Source organism: Maniola hyperantus, chromosome 14 (genome assembly GCF_902806685.2).
Source record: "Maniola hyperantus chromosome 14, iAphHyp1.2, whole genome shotgun sequence".
NCBI classification, from domain to species: Eukaryota; Metazoa; Arthropoda; class Insecta; order Lepidoptera; family Nymphalidae; genus Maniola; species Maniola hyperantus.
The window spans coordinates 2,683,033-2,701,942 of NC_048549.1; positions in this window are offsets into that span (position 1 = coordinate 2,683,033).

Here is an 18,910-nt window from a genome sequence, read left to right on the forward strand (position 1 = left end):
ACCCACTCATTGGTGCGTAAATGTTAATTATGCATCAATGCAACCTCAGTGAGACGTCTAGATTTCGAACGGGTAGTTCATTAGTATCTAAGAGGTGGCGCTGATTTATTTGGTTTCTAAACCGTGAAAATTTTTGTTCGCTTGACCATATCTTGTCATATCGATGGTACACACAGGTTTCATTAAATCCTAAAGAAAATTCGCGCTTCGGTCCCATTGTAATTCAAAACGTTGCACACTGCATTCATGCAATATCTTTATTAACAAGGAGGTATGCGCGCTGAATTAAAATGAATATGCTTATTGTTCGTTTAACATTTAGTCCACTTGACATGGGTGATGGGTTGTCAAGATTTGATTACAATTTGGCATATTGTCAGACTTCAAGACGTGACGATCGAAGTGAAATGATTAAGGTGCTTGCAGTTTTGTGACATAGTATACCTATAGTGCGCGACAGGTCGAGATGGCAATCGGGGTATGAGTCGGAGGGACGCTCTACATACTTACCCGCACATCACCCGCGCTATCCTGTGCAGGACTGAACGGGTGTGCAGGGCGTCCGGCGTCCCTGATTGCCATCTCGACCTGTCACGTACTAGGTATACCTACGTGTTGTAAAAGTTCCTATTACTAAGCTTCCGCTGTCCATCCGTCCGTCCGTTCGAACTTCCTTAATTTTGTATAGCATACCCATTCCAGCGTACCTACTTGTATTATGTCCATTTCAGTGGGCTGGATAAGGGTGAACTAGAGTGAGGGAACACTCGGTTTGATCCTGGATCGACGATAGGTATGTCACCTACCTAGCGTCAAATGTACATTTGACGCCTGCAAGTTACGTCGACGCCTCGACGTTTTGTTGAAATTTGACATTTGACGATAAGTAGCCCCCCCATTTTTCTTTGATTTTACGTCACCATAGCCTAATATTTGACATACCATCGATTCAGGATCAAACCTAGAGTTTCATAACTCTAGTTTACTCTGGCTGGATGGAATGAACTCGACTGGTCAAAGTATTAAATAAAAACCGGCCAAGTGCGTTCTGTACTACAGTCGTATTTTTTCGACATTTTGCACGATAATTCAAAAACTATGATGCATAAAAATAAATAAAAATCTGTTTTGGAATGCACAGGTAAAGACCTTTCATATGATACCCCACTTGATATAGTTATCTTACTTCGAAAATTGAAAATATCTACTAATTATTAGTTCATGACCACAATATTTTTTTTGTCAGATGTAACCACAAATTCACGGTTTTCAGATTTTTCTCCGAATGTCTGTTATAAGACCTACCTACCTGCCAAATTTCATGATTCTAGGTCAACGGGAAGTACCCTGTAGGTTTCTTGACAAACCGACAGACAGACAACAAAGTGATCCTGTAAGTGTTGCTTTTTTCCTTTTGAGGTCCGGAACCCTAAAAATGCTAGTTTTGCAAGTGACATCACATCTAAGATTGTAAACTACACTAGGTATATATTTTTTTTTTTTTCATTTATTAGGATCACCAACAGCTAATCATCAACATCAAATACAAATTTAACCACCGCATGCGAATAAAGTGTCAGGTAATTTTACTACTAAAAAGTTACTTAATTAGAAAATAATAATAATATAAATAAATAAACTGCTCAAAATAAAATAATAAAAATTCTTTTCACATATCCCTTTCGAACACATACTAAAAAACTTTACATCGACACCAAAATTATGAACATTCATCAGTTATAATATATACAACACATGTATTTTTGTTAGGAAAACTATAAATAAAACAATCCACACAAATATCACATTTACAAAAATTAAAACTAAAACTCGTCGAGCCAGTTACCTTATCCTACCCAAAACTAGAACAAATTATGGCAGAAAAACCCTTACCTATGAAGGAGCTAAACTTTATAATCAAATACCTGCACACATAAAAAATGTACACTCATTCAATGCATTTAAAACTGAATTAGCTGCTCACATTATGAGTAATGCGAATCACTTCGACAAATGCATTGAATGAGTACCTAAATGGCGAATATTTGTAAACTTTATTCTTAGAATTAAGTTCTCATGTAAGTGACTCTGTCTTAATGAGAATAAACGTCTTTAAACCTAAACCTAAACTCTAAACTAATAAACAAATGTAGGTATATGTTACATAGAGCGAAGACAGGCTCAACAGGATTATTATACTAGGAACGCGTCGTTCCACATTATTTAGCCCATATTTATTCGCGTTGCATACGGAAGTGGACACATAGATATGCAGCCACTGCATATGGCGACTTGCTGCATACCTAATTAGCTGTAAAGGCATCACGTTTAATCGCTGCGAGGTCCGTGCTGGGGCTATGAATTATTTTTGCTTAATAAGACTCAATAACAACAGCTTTCCATCTAAAAAGGAAACGCACATACATACCTACATAGAATATTAGACTAAGTACTAACGACAGAGGAATGTGCAGTGCTCAGACAAGCCGCCAAGCGCTTACGAGCACGAAGAAACCAATATTGTAAGTGTTTTTTTTGTGTGGAAATTAAAAAAAAATAAACACTAGCTTATGCCCGCGACTTCGTCCGCGTGGACTACACAAATTTCATTTTCAAAAATCCTTTCTTAGCGGATGTCTACGTCATAGCAGCTATCAGCATGACAAATTTCAGCCCGATCCATCCAGTAATTTTAGCTGTGCGTTGATAGATCAGTCAGTCAGTCAGTCGCCTTTTCCTTTTATATATTTAGACTACGCTTATGCCCGCGACTTCGTCCGCGTGGACAACACAAATTTTAAATCCCTATTTAACACCATTAGGGTTACCCACCACAAGTCCAGTAGTTTGAGCTGTGCGTTGATAGATTAGTCAGTCAGTCAGTCAGTCACCTTTTCCTTTTATATATATATATATATAAGATAGATAAGTGTAAATTACAATATTTTGCGATTCTAACTTCAAAACTGACAGACTTTCATACAAATTTCAAACCCCTATTTTAACCTTTTAGAAGTTGAATTTTCAAAAATCCTTTCTTAGCGGATGCCTACGTCATAATAGCTATCTGCATGCCAAATTTCAGCCCGATCCGTCCAGTAGTTTGAGCTGTGCGTTGATAGATCAGTCAGTCAGTCAGTCAGTCAGTCAGTCAGTCATTCAGTCAGTCAGTCAGTCAGTCACCTTTTCCTTTTATATATATAGAAGAAGAAGAAGATATCATCTTGGAGTTACTCTACGTGATCAATTCAGAAATGAGGAGGTCCGTAGGAGAACCAGATAGATACAGCATGTAGGTATACCTAGTACCTACAGCAATCAGTTTCGGCTCATTAATTCGCATATAACTCACATAAACTTTGAATTGGCAAACCAACAATTCCTAAAAGGGCTCGAGCACTCGAGGTCCTCTAAACATAAGCCCGAGGCATAACACCATAATTCTCAGTAATCGGACCTTGACAAAGGTACTCGGCTCTAAATTATGTAGGTGGCTAGGTCTTATGACCATAACTAATTGGAAAACGGATTACTTGCATTTGCTTGATCCGCCGCTTGTGTGGGCTGCTGGATTGTTCTAGGAAACATGCTAATGCCAAACTTATTTCAGAACTTATTATATATGAATAAGGTTGAAATTTGAATGGTTTATTAAGTATTAATGCAGGCACGTGTAAGTCAGTATGCCAATTAAGTGCAAGCTAATCTAGAAGTTTAAACAAAAGGGATAAGAGTTGTTATAGCATGTCGGTATTATGCAAATAAAACAGGTTCTGTTTCGTATTAATTAGGATAATGGCTAAACCTTAGTTTTGTACTGTAATGAGGTTATTGTTGTCATTAATATACGTACTACGGCCTTAAGAATAATTTGAAATGTAATCCAGAATTAATCACGCAAAGTTGATTGGCATTATATTTAAATAGTTGTCAAGCTAGAAATAGCTGGACAGTTGAATAAATGTTTCTGAATAGGCCTTTTGTGGATAAACCATTAAGTTTAATGACTAGTCGGTAATGATGAAGTTATACGCCTACACGGCATAATGTTATAAAGGTTCTCATTCGTTATTCATGTTATCCGCCGCCGTAAGAGCAACCTCCGAGTTTCTTGGTGGTTCTTCTCTTGGTGGTAGGAACGGCATTCTGAACCAGTGGTAAACTTTAGTCTTTTCAACTTTTACAATAAAATTACTATACCAAGTGGGGTATTATATGAAAGGGCTTTGCCTGTGTATTCTAAAACAGATTTTTATTCATTTTTATGCATCATAGTTTTTGAATTATCGTGCAAAATGTCGAAAAAATACAACTGTAGTACGGAACCCTCATTGCGCGAGGCTGACTCGCACTTGGCCGGTTTTTTCTTTTGAGGTAGGTACGGAACCCTAACGAACCATGTGAAAAATATTAATGAAAAATAAATAATTAATAATTATTTATTATGGAGATAAAAACTGTTTTAAATTAGTCTTTTATAAGAATCGAATCGAAAACGGTAGGTAGGTAGGTATAGGGTACCTACCAGTAATAACGATCAACATCACAAAGAAAAGTGCCGATCATGTTTTTGACTTGAAGGATGCACTTCGACGAATCCGCACATTTTCAATATTAATAAACCGCATGTCAAATTTAACCGCTGTTAAAGGCCGTCATACACACGATCTTTTTATTATCACCAACTCCTGAAAGGCCGGCAACGCATTGGCGGTTCCTCTGGTGCTGCGATTGTTCATGGGTGGCGGTAATCACTTAGACACTTAACATCAGGTGATCTCTTGGACGATTTTAAATCGTCCAAGGGTGTACTGATTGCTCGTTTGCTCGCCATTATTATTTAAAATCAAAGAACTGCGGTAATCCCACGACTTGAATTAATGCAGCAGTTTTTTAAAATCACGTGGAAAACGGGACGGGATACAAAGTAGCCTAAGCACCTGAAAATCATCCTCTACAAATTGGTGCCCAACGTAGATCAACTTATGACGCTTATGACAAGTTGAAACTTTAACACCGATTCCGAAAGCAAAATTCTCTCGTGATCTGTGACACCAAATAGCGATACCTATCTATCTACACTTTCTACAGCATCGATGTCTCTCAGAACCGCTGACCATTGATGTAGATCAGTGATGTGGTATCATAACTCTATGATGTAGATAGAATCGTGTGTATTTTAGCTTTAACTCCGATACACATACATTCGCTGCACGACTGTAATACTTCGATCACGACGCCTGATTTGCCCCATTATAACATAACAAACTTAACGATACCACCACGATACCTTAACTCTAAAAAACTACAAACAAAAATCACCTCTAATAACGTTAGCTGAAGAGTTTAGAAACAGCGATTTGTTGTTGGGCGTGTGTATGATTAAGTTTGTGCTCGGTACATGTACTGTAGATACATTATGTGCATTAATGACATTCCAGTATTGTGTTGACGAGAACAGATCTCAGTCACTTCTCAAGGTTGCATCGAGCGATTAACGTTTAGATTTATAATTACACTGGCCACGCCTAAGTGTTAAGGAAATCGTTATGGCAATATTGCTACTGTCTCATTTCAAAGAAACTTTAGAATCTATACCTATCTATACCTAATAAATAAAATTGAAGTGCCTGTCTGTAATTTCGAAATAACTACCTCATATTAAGCTCATATGGTTATTTGAACTGTAACTGAATCACACGTTTTTAAAATTTTTGTCCGTCTGTCTGTCTGTTTGAATGGACTAATCTTCGGAACGGCTTCGGGAAAATTTCAAAAACGTGTGATTCACTTATGGTACAGTTCAAATAACCTTTCGAAAGCCTAAGCCTTTCGAAATTACTGACAGACACATCAATTTTATTTATTAGTATAGATGCACACTTCCTGAATCTTGATAACTTAGGCGGGCAGTAACCCTGCAGCATCAGGATTAAGGAGTTGGATCCAGAATTTTTTTGGGACCACCACGGAAACTTCAGCTGTCGATTGAAAAAAAAAATTACAAATCGGTCCATAAACCTTGAAATAATCGGTGTACACAACTACACACATTAAAAAAACGGGCTGAATTGAGAACCACGACCATGTACCTAATGAAATGAAGCGTTAATTGTAATTCGCCACTCCGGCAGCGGGTCGCGGCGCTTGCAGGCGTAATTAATGCGTACAACGCTCATTAGGGTCAAATTAATTCAGTGCAGCTCAAAATAACAGCTGCCCCAGAATTATTGTTTTTGTTTACATGGCAAAACTAGTAGGTAGGTAACCATGTGCCACATAAGAAAGCTCAGAGTCACTAAGTCACTCGACATACGAGTAGGTTGCAAAGCTGAAGTGGCAACGGGAGAGCAGTTAGTTCGAAGAACCGACATTTGTTGAATCCCAAGGTGCTGGAACGGCGACCTCACAAAGACTTTGAAAGAACCGCAGGTTGCCGACCACTGGTTTAGGCCATAGTCACATCGTAGCCAAGTGCAGATTGGCAAACCTGCATGCCTGAGAGTTCTCCATAAAGTTCTCAAAGGTGTGTAAGTCTGCCAATCCGCACTTGACCAGCGTGGTAGACTATGGCCAAAACCCTTCTGACTCTGAGAGGAGACCTGTCCTCTGTAGTGAGCCGGTGATGGGTTGATCATGATGATGATTACATTTGCTACTTTTTGATCTCTTAAATACACATTTTGTATATTTATTTACTCATTATGCACAAAATATTATTTTATTAACGAATAGCTGACGGCCGCAACTTCCTGGATTTAGGTTTTTAAATATCCCGTGCGAACTCTTTGATTACCCGGGAGAAAAAGAAAGCCTATGTTGTCACTCTCCAGCTGGCCTAGACAAAGTGACATTCTATTAGCGATGTCGCTAGTAGAAAAGTCCAAAAATGTATGGGGTTGACATTAGCTATCGAAATGTCACGTGGTCTAATAGTAACGAATCGAAATTCGCTAGACAATGTTAATTAATCGATTCCATCTTAAGAATTGACAACTGTCGAAAGACTATTTCACTACTCACTAGAGATGTGTCGAAAAGTGCTAGCCAAGATGCAATTTTTGACAAGCGTCATCGATACTTAGTTAGCCATTGCTGTGATGGAAACTCTAGCGAACGCCAAGACCCTTGTCTTTAACTATATTCATGCAAAAATCACGTCGATATTTTGCACCCGTCGCGCCTCTCTACCCAACTTTTCCAGTCCCGTCCCGCTGGCACGCTAGGTACCCTATACTGATCTCAAATCCCAATGCAAATAGGAATGTTAGCAGGATTTGAAAGCAAGCGGCATCGCGTCAGTTCAGTCGGTAAAAAGTAGCCTATATGTTACTCCTTGGTTAATCCTCTACTTATCTGTAAAAGTCCAGTCGAAATAGGTTCAGTGGTTCAGAAGATTAGGCCGTTCAAACAATTTTGCAAACAACTTCAATTTTATTTATTAGGTAGGTTCGGCGGTGTTCCCACTAGATTATAACATGGGGTTATTCTAGGGGCGGACCAACAAATTCCTAAAAGGCCGGCAACGCATCGGCCGTTCCTCTGGTGCTGCAAATGTTCATGGGCGGCGGTAATCACTTAACATCAGGTGACCCGCCTGCTCGTTTGCTCGCTTTATCTATTAAAAAAGAAAAAAGATATGGGTCGGGATTTTAATGTGAATCCGAACCATGAGGACAACACTATTCATTAGTTTGATATTTCTAGCTGTCATTTTAGTCTCTCGGATTAAAAAATAGACTATAGTAGGTACCTACCTACTTACGTTAGGTAGGTACACACAATCGAGTCCTTGTGAACCCACACATGAGTTACACGTGGGCCACGGTAACGAGATACGCATTATGATCTGTTGTAATGAGTTGTGTCAAATTGTTTGATGGCAGTGATATCAGCTATAGTTAGCTACGTGCGTATGGGCTAGCCTCGCGGATTGATCGTGACTTCCGGTGGAAGCTAGGATGGGAGAAAATGTTTAAAAATCTTGTTGGTATGGCACGGCGACCTTCTGGACCTTAGGTGGACAGACATCAGGCGAGTCGCAGGGAGCCGCTGGATTTAGGCGGCACTAGACCGTGGCGTGTGGAAGTCCTTACAAGAGACGTCTATCGGTTGACGATGATGGTGATAATGATGAAGAACTAAAGTAGATATACCTACCTACAGTGCTAGAAAAACCTTTAGGTATTGCAGAGGTTAGTTCCTTTCGGAAATCAAGCACAGCTATAGTACGCGACAGGTCGAGAGGGCATTCGGGGTGGGGACGCCCCGCACACTCGCACATCCCCCGCACTAACACGGTGCGGGCGAACTCGAGCGCTGTGCGGGTAGGGTTGCCAGGTCGCCAAACCTAATAGCCGGACAGACCAGCCAGTTTGGCCGGACATTTGGGTAGAAAGGCCGGACACCCTACATTAATAAGGATTTTGTGTCTAAGTATCAATAGGTACGACAAAAAAATTGTATGTAAAGTCAAGCTATTTTTATTATTGTCATAAATCCTGTTGTCAGGCGGCACTGCCGCCTGCGGGAGCGACCGACAGTCGACTCGCCTGCGCTCGGCCACGCACGTTTGCGAAATGTAAAAAGCCAAACAAAAGCCGGACAAGCCGGACACCGTTTATTTTGGCCGGACAAGCGAGCAAACGAGCAGGCGGGTCACCTGATGTTAAGTGATTACCGCCGCCCATGAACATTTGCAGCACCAGAGGAACCGCCGATGCGTTGCCGGCCTTTTAGGATTTTGTTGGTCCGCCCCTTGAATGACCCCAAGTTATAATCTAGTGGGAACACCGCCGATCTTTACTTAAATGTAAAAAGCCGGACACCGTTTATTTTGGCCGGACACGCAATCAAAAAGCCTACTTATGTCCGGCTTTATCCGGACGCCTGGCAACCCTATATTCGGGTATCCCCCCACCTCCTGCCCCAATTGCCATCTCGACCTGTCGCGAACTATACACATGAACAAGCATGATTTTTAACGATAAAGTAATACAATAGGCTTTTTTGGTAATTTATGTAGTTTATGTAACTCGCGAGAACAAATCCCTCGGTAACGAACTCGACGACCGCCCACAGTGGGAATAACTCCACGTTGCCTTTGTCTTTGACTAGAGATAGGAACCGAGATTTGTGAAATATGCAGGTAATGGGCCGTACAAAAAAAGCTGTGATAGCCTAGTGGTTAGGACGTCCGCCTTATAATCGGAGGTCGGGGGTTCGATCCCGGGCACGCACCACTAACTTTTCGAAATTATGTGCGTTTTAATTAATTAAATATCACTTGCTTTTACCGGTGAAGTAAAACTTCGCGAGGAAACCTGCATGCCTGAGAGTTCTCCATAATGTTCTCAAAGGTGTGTGAAGTCTACCAATCCGCACATGGCCAGCGTGGTAGACTATGGCCAAAACCCTTCTCAGTCTGAGAGGAGACCCGTGTTCTGTAGTGAGCCGGCGATGGGTTGATCATGATGATGATGATGGGCCGTACAATTTAAGTACCTACTACAAGCGGTGATAGCCCAGTGGTTAAGACGACGGCCTCCTAATCAGATGGGTCTAGGGTTCTATCACGTCAACGTCCTAGCTTTACTCTAGTGCGCTCCTCAGTGCTTTTCATACAAATGTACTTAGTTTTATTCTCATTTGATTTCAGATAAAAGTTAGCCCTTGACTGCAATCTCACCTGGTGGTAAGTGATGATGCAGTCTAAGATGGAATGGATAACCAGGAAGGGGTATGGCAGTTTTAATTAAACCCACACCCCTTTGGTTTCTACACGGCATCGTACCGGGACGCTAAATCGCTTGGCAGCACGGTTTTGCCGGTAGGTTGGTAATTACTAATTAGTCACGGCCGAAGCCACCCACCAGACCAGATCAGAAATATAGAAATAATAAAATTCTAAACCCTTATCAAAAAATTTTTTAACCCTATTTACCCCCTTAGGGGTTAATTTTTTAAAAAATCCTTTCTTGGCGGATGTCTACATCATAATAGCTATCTGCATGTCAGAGTTCCCACAGGATTTTTAAAAACCTAAATCCACGCGAATCAGCTAGTTTAAAATATGGGCACCAAAAAAACATAAGCACCTAATTAAGAAATTTTAATTATGTAGGTATAATTATAAAGTTCAAAGACCGTGACGGCTATCTTAGAGCTCATTGGCGGAATAATTTTCGAATTACCAATTCCACACGTCCGAATGCTTATAGTGCGTATAATTAGGTAGGAATGCGTCCAAACCAAGGATAGGAATGCCTATCCGCCATATTGTGACGTCAGAGGGCAAATTTGAAAATTTAAAAAAAAAGTTTTGTAAATCGTACCTTGGTCTGGGACCTGGGTGCCAATTTTTTTATATAATTTTTAAATTGGCTGTTTTTATTCAGATACAACTTACAAGTAAGCCCTTCACTGCAATCTCACCTGGTGGTAGATAAGTGACGACGTCTAAGATGCAAGCGGGCTAACCTGGAAGGGTTATGGCAATTTTAATAAACCCATGCCCCTGTCCTCCCTTATTTCCGAAACTAGTTTGAATAGGTACAGAGAATAGTTCTTTAGTTGGTAATAGATTATAGAAAAACCTATTACATAAGTATAAGAAGTCGATATACTTAATCTTAAAATAACATGGTAGGTATATAATCCTATTATTGTGCGTGCAAACTCATAATAATATTATATTCATCGTACGGAACCCTCTTCACGCAAGTTCAACTCGTCCGGTTTTTAATGACGAAGGAGGGCTGATATGGCAGTTTTAATAATTACATACCCTAATTGGTTTCTACGTGGCATCGTAGGTACCTACCTCTACCTACTGAAACGCTAAATGGCTTGGCGGTACGGTTTTCATGTACGATGAAAGGTGGTCACAGCTGAGCTGAAGTCTGAAGCTGTGACGTGACTACTTTCATAGTTTTATTTCCAACAGACGTAAATTCCCAGTGCGCAATAGCGCACCAGAAACGTCGCATTTTCCTTCATCGCAATTAAAAAAACAATTTTTCTTCCTTTAATACTTTACTTATATGGGTTTTATACCGCTCGTCGTCGCTTACAAGTCACGGGCCCCCGCTGACACGGCGATCGCGGCGAGCAAATAAAATGCTAATTCAGAGCTAAATCCCTTTGATTAAATTGTTTATGGACATGAAACCTTCTTCCCTCAACCGTCAAGCCAGTTCATTAATTGACTCGTTTGAATGATTTAATTTATAAGCGACACGCACTCCCCTTTAAAAAGTAATTATTATGCAAAGTAAAAGAAAGGGTTCGTTTCTAAAACGTAGCGCTGCGATCGCGCGGTGAAAGTATGAACTTACACAAAAATCAACCCCTTTCACTCAATGCTGCCACCCTAACGGAGAAAGTAATCCAGAAACAAACCCCTTTCTCTTACAAGTTCCGCTATCCACCACTAGATGGCGCGTGACTAAACGTCCCGAAGCATCCGATCTTTATACATGTGTGTGCGTGACAGAGAGAGAGGGCAATCGAAAAAGAAAAAAGGAGTAAAATAGACAGCGATATGCGTATACAAAGGCGTGGTTACGTGCATGCAAAGCATTTTTTATCGCAAAAATGGCCGGAACTTTACACGTTACACTCTAAATCACAAAGTCGTAACTGCATTTCGCATGTTTAGTGTTGCATTTTATCATAAGGAGATAAGGTTGAAATTAAAGTTGTATTTTTTTTAAAGTAATGTTTAGTCACTGAAGAAGTGCAAAATAATTGGCGTCACCAGCGTCGCGGCGTCTCTAGAGAGAGAAAGTAATACCTATCTAGTAATACGATAGAGCGGTGCTCATGAGCGACCGTTATGTAAAGGGGGACGGCGAATTGGCAAATGTAGACGACAGAAAGAGATGTCGCGAAAAAAATGCATGGAAAAAAATGCTATTTTCACGGAAGGTGAGCGGCGTTAGTATTGCAGTAACATGGGCGCGGTTTTAAAAAATGTCAGGGGCGCCTGCGCCCTCTGTAAAAAGACGCTGCGAAAGTGAAGGGGGAAAGAGACGATGTTAGTAGCATTATGCAGCGAGGTGCAGTGCCACCGCGCGCCACGAGCGGCCGCCACTGCCGCGGCAAAACAATACAACTAATTTTATTATTGCAACTAAAACGAATACCTACCTGAAGTGTGCCCGCGAAACTAAACTCGACTCTCGCTGAGTTGGTTAAGCGAGTGAACGGATTCGAAATTCGAAAGAATTCGAAAGTGTGTTGTGTTCTAAATTTCGAAATGTGCACTTTATGCAGTGAGAAGATACTGTTATTATTGTATGGGATAATTTGAGGTAAATATTTATTAGGATTAGTCTAATCAAAATCCAAGTTGGTTCTGAAGAATTTTGTAAAACTACCTATTACAAATTAATGTTTAAAAACTAGGCTAGCGTACTTTTCCCTCTAAAATGTTTGAATGCATAATAAGTAAGGCACTTACTTAATTTCTTATTAGAAATAATTGTAATTTTATGATTCTAATAAGTAATAGGCATCTTGTTAGATGTTTTTTGTTCTGGTACCTAGGTGACTACTGGTATTGAAAACTTTGAAAAAGACTAAAAAATTATATCTATCTACAATCTAGTAGGTAGGTAGGCCTTAGTATGTCTAGGTCGGTCACTTACAATTGGAATTCTAGGAGGTAGGTAGTGTAAAAAGATGATCGAGGAAAAATACAAGCAAAAAAGCTGTTTCTATTTTTTTAATTTATCTTCTAAAATAAGTTCTACAATATAAGAAAGGGTTGTAATCGTGACGTCACACAGTCGAGCGAAAACAAAACAAAAAACTAGATAAGTAGGAAGGTAGGTACATAGGTATGATGTATTTGAAATCTAATTAAATCATAGGACCCACAGACTCCCTTTAATTCACTAAAAGCCGGTGCTAAGCCCGTCACATGCAATACATTCAAAAAAGTGTAAAAACTTTTAACAGTCCTAAACTAAAACTGCATGTCAATTGGTATTTAAGTTAGGTAAATAAAAACAAGTAGGCGTGATTTAAGCACTAATATTAAAAATAACATTTTAATATTTTTAATGTAGGTACCTACCTACTACCTAACTTTTTACAACACCAATATTCTTCATTGATGAGAGCTCATAAAAAATACAATAGGTAGGTACAGTGGGTATATAATAACTAATAAGTTATCCAAAAATTCTAAATTCTACCTAAATTTTGTAAAGTAGGTACTTAGGTATAAAAGTCAAATTAACACCCTAGTGTCATAACTCACACTTGTTGCTTAGTAAATATTTTAGTCACGATTTCGTGGTTTAAAATGTAGGCCTAAAACTAACCAAAACAAATATTTTCTTCTGAGTTAAAATTCAGTTAACTACTTTACAGAAGTATCGATAAAAATAAAATCAATCATAAAACATTCCTTACAGAATTTCAAATGAAAAAATAAATTCATTTAAAATTAATTTGAAATAGGTAGATATTCTGCTTACCGTAGTGACCAGGTAAATGTATTTTGGCTTCTTATTTTATTTAATCGAACAATTGAATTGGAAATAGTATTAACTTATTTAGTCAACTTTTAATGTAATACATATTTAATTTACGGAAGTTTTTAACCTACTGCTCAGTGTAAGAATCATGCATTTTCATAGTCACTATCGACTGCGATAAAATGGTATCTAGTTAATGTCAGGTGAGATAGATAAAAATTACGTTATCACTTTTGATTTATTTATATTATATTATAAAAATAGTTTGAAAGTAGAGATTAAATAGGTAGTTAGATAAGTGAAGAAACCTACACGCTTGAGTGTTCTCCATAATATTCTCAAAGGGGTATGAAGTCTGCCACCCGCACTTGGCCAGCGTGGTGGACTAACCTATACCATTCTCATTATGAGAGGTATGACGCGTTCTTAGTAGTGAGCCGACGATGGGTTGACATGATGGTGGTAGCCATGATAATTGCTGATGATTGACGAATCTGATATCAATGTTGAATAACTTACGAAAACACTTGTCAAGTAACACAAATACTAAAGCAAGCAAGAAATAAAAACACTACTTAGATACTTATATAGTGTTTTTTTTTAATACTTTAAATCACAACAATAGGTTTAAAAAATGTTACCTAATAAGCGTTTTTGTATTTTGGGGTAATATAAAGGGACGTAAACAAATCAAAAATTACATAAAAACGAATTTTATTATTTCCGAATTCCGTGTAAATTGTGATCAAGATCACCAAACACATCGGATTCTGAGCGACAAATGCTTAGATTTATTGTTAAAATAGATATCATATCAACTATTCAGGAGAAAACAGATTTTATATCCCGTGAATTCAAATTGATGTTAAATAAACAAATTATATAAACTTGCTTAGAAAGAAACGTGTTGGTAGTGTCTGTGAGACATGATATATGGTAATTAGAGAAATGGATGGCTAAAGTAATTAATTGAAATTTGTACTTGATACCACTTAATTAGGAAACATATTTTAAATTAGAAATGCTGATAGATAAACGTTATTAGTAGACCTTAGCTTAGAAGATTACTTTTGGTGTAAAGACATGGTAATTAGAAAAAATAACATTAGTGGCAATTTTAGATTAAATTTGTATCATTTACATTAAATACATCATGGGAATTAGAAACGTTGGTATGGATTAATATGGATAAGTGGGTAGGTATATCAATGATTATTAAAGTATGTTCATAAAGCATAAAGTGGATTATTATTTTTAGATTACTTAAGAGGTAAATACCAAAATGCTCTTAGATAAACAACAGATTAGCCTTAGAAGAGTTACGTTTCTTTATAAATTGAGACGTAGAAACTTAACCTATATTTAAGTGAAGTCATTATATTCATATTAATGAGAGGTTATAGATCGGGGCATAATGATTTTGGTAGTTATTGCGTGACGGAATAGGTTAATAAAATTTGTTGTTAGGCTTTGTTTCATACATTAGTTTGATTGATTTTGACCTTACATACTCTATGTAGTAAATTACTTATCATGAAACAATCTTTATTTATAATCGCCTTTGGACAGCCCCACTGTGTAGTGACTTACCAAAAAGTCGTGTTAATTATATATTATAATAAGTTACATGTTGCTGAACTCACAAAACTGACATGAGTACAAACTAGAGCAGATGCTATTACCACGATTCTTACTATGCCACATGTGACATGTACCTACTCATAACTCTGGTGGCAATTTGGTTTTATTCAATTCTCATTTTAACTGAGAGTATTTGATATATCCTTTTCTGCAAGGAATAATTGTGTAGACTTTTTAAGTCTGCCAATTTAGTTTAGTTATGAGTTTAATATTAAAATTAATAAATATAAATATTTGGTTTTAAATTTTAATTAATCTATAAACGTTGAAACTAATTTTTAATTTGGTTCAAAATTACCTGAACCAGTTATAAAAAAAATTGTTGAAATCGATTCAGATTTGACGAAGTTATGGAGTAAAATGAACAAAAATTTTCATCCTCTATCCCAAAGGAACCTAGTTTTTTATATGGATAAAAATATAGTATCCAGAAAATTAAGTATAATATTGCATTCAAATCTGTTCAGTGTATTCAGCATAATGTGAACAGACAAACGAATGGAATATTTAAAAAAATATTGTATGCAATAAAGCTTCCTCCAATTAAATTTTATAAAATATACCAATTACCAATGCAAAAATTAGATAAGTAGATGTGTAAAAAGTGTAAAATTACCAATTACCAATACAGAGATCGTCCAGTTACATTTTTACTAATATAGGCACATATATCTAAATAATCTAAATTTACAATACTGAAATAACCATCGATATAAATGACAAGATATGCCCAAGCGAACAAAATTTTTCACGGTTTTGGAACCAAGTAAATCAGCGCCACCTCTTAGATACTAATGAACGACCCGATTGAAATCCAGACGTCACTGAGGTTGCATTGGTGCTAAATAAACATTCTAGGACCAATGAGTCGGTGCCGTTTTGCTTGTTCAATGGCCATATCCTTACGAAGTAATATTATTAAGTCAATGGAAATAACTATTATAAATAGTAGCTACTAGCTCCCATCCTTAATCCTTATCATGTGTAGGAAACTGGTAGTTCCGATCAATTTTGCATTTTTTATAGGTTTGGGTTCATTTATAGAATAGGGTTTAATTAATGATATTGTTTTGTCTTATTTAAAATAAATAATATTATCTATTTTGCAAGCTTACTCAATTGTGTATCCTTGTAGGCTATACCTACCAATTTATTGAATAGATGAATTTGGTACAAGTAAAATTAAGATTTCCAATATATGAAGAACTTCTACAATATCAGTTAAAATCCAAACATCTTAGATAGGAAGACCAACTTTCTAAAAAAATCTCCCCGTCATGTAGGAACGTACAATTAAATTTATGACAGAAACGTGGTACCTACCTACCTACCTGTACAAATAAATCATTGGTCAACAAATTAGCTCTGCTCGCACCTGTGGACGCACCGTTCTATCTGCCATGAAATATAAATCATTTCGACCATTATACAAAAAATCGTGACTTCAAAACTAGAATTGAGAACGTGGAAGAAACGATAATAATCGTTAGAGAATACAAAACTAGTTGTATTAAATCCAAACTGGGTGGAATAGAATATAAAACTGTCCTCTGACGACACTCGTGGCGTATTTAAATTTTTAATCGTCTAACGTGGGTGGAGCGTGTGGCTAAGCCTCTGAGCCGTCATATTTTACTCATCACAATATGTATTTTAAAAACACGCACCACACCAGAGGTCTTTACACTCGATTCCTCAATAACGCCGAGGCCATTCGCCTGTCATACACACATCTGTGAATTTTAAATGCGCCCGTTACGATCTCCTAAATATATTCTTTCGAGGATATCAATATGCTATATTTCCCCGTATTATTACTTAACATGTTCCATTCTAATTTCCGTTTCTATTTAACAGACGATCATTATGTCCCGAAACTTGATCTGTGTAAGGCTCGTTATACTACTTCTACAAAACGCTCTCTGACTTATGGGTTGAGTAACGTAAGCTTGTACGTCGAGAGTTAACCTGTGTAACTGTTTACTGGTCCGTGAACGTGTATCAATGATAGGTAGTTTCAGTAAATCGTAACGCTAATCAACGCGGCACGTCAGTTCGAGTATTGAATTTAAAATTCAAAAGTAGATGACAGGGCCGGGCCTCGTTTATTAAAATTTCAAGACACGGCACTTCTCATCTACGCGTACTTACAAAGTCCGACACTACCGCACTATCGCGGAGCGTTCTACACACATGCGTTACGCCGTACGCGGCTCAACTACCGATGGTGCTGCGTCTCTTGCTCTCGCGTGGTCAAATTCGGGCTCTCGCTCTGCCAACGTTCCGATGCCGGTCGCGGTCCGTTCGTCACGTCCCTCGAGTTCGTAAACCTAACGCATAGAAGCTAGATTGGCGTGTCGCGTATTCAAAATAGAAGCGTTAGTAATGGATAAGAGTTGTATAGGGGAGTGTATGTGTGCGTGCGTGGCAGCGACCCTCCCCCGCGCCGCCCCCGCCCGACGACGCCAACGGAGCGAGTGGCGCGCGTTTACACAATCCGTTGGCTTGGCGCGGCCGACGCTCGCGCTGCGGTGCGCCTTCTCGTGACGACAATCGACGCGCGAACACGTATCATCAATTGTTTTTTTTTAACTCGTGCGACAACGCGTTCTTCGCCACTTTGATTCTTATACGAAATCATGCGATCTTTCAATCTTCTAAATCTAATAAGACTTCACCATGGATATTACTAGGTGATAGTGAAGCCGGAAATGTGTGGAAGATGCGAAAAAATAGTTAAGTCAATGATTTCCGTCGCCATATTAAAGCTTTACAAAATAACTCTGAACAAGCAATAAATAAAAACAATACAATTGAAAAATTTGCTAAATATTTAATACTGTGAAATTCGGATAACATAGGAAGTGACGATCAGTGCTACAGTGTCGAAAAATTTAAATGGCATTTATACAAGTGCCATGGAAATTATATACGAAGATGCAAGAATTAAATTTGAAAATAAAATAGGTTTACATACAACTGAAAACAGAGAAGTAGAAAAGTTTAAAGATTCTTCGCATAATCTTGGTGAGTCACATTTTTTATGACTTTCAATAGTGTGCTATAAACTCCCATAGAGAAAAAAACTTCAGTGCCTACCTTAAAAAAAAAATAGATAAATCTGTCTACAAAAAGTCAAGAAGTGATAGGTATTACGATTAGTGCTTTTTACGAAAAGTTGAAGGTTGTGGAATCAAATTTGAAGACGGAAAAATATAACCTAACCTACCTACCTACCTACCTAACCTATAAAAAGTACGTACTACATAAGCTGTTGTGTTCAGTAAATTCTTATCAACCCACTTAGCAACAGTAATTTTGCTGATAAAAAAGCAGCCACGTACTTTTATCTTGTTGCCACGATTATTTAAGCCCAAGCCCTTATCTGGTGCAAATACCTAGTTAAAATGTTACAAATTGTGTTTATGTACTTGCCATTTTGGTGTGCATTTGATGCCACGTATTAATATTTAATTTTAAAATATCCTCAACTTTGATTTTCTCATAAAATATCGGTATTGTTTTCAACTTTTAGGATCTCTTGTTTAATAGTTAATTTAATTTTAATTTAATTTATTTTATTTTGTAGAGACAAACAGTTACAATTAGATAAATAGATATAAAAACACTTAAACCAAAGCAGTCTCCAATGTTAAGTTAATGTCAAATTTGTTAGACACTATAAAATATTTCTTTTATTAAATGAATTCTTTTTTTATATATATTTTAAAAAAATTAAAATAATGAAACAAATTACGCATTTATCTACTCACTTTTCACCA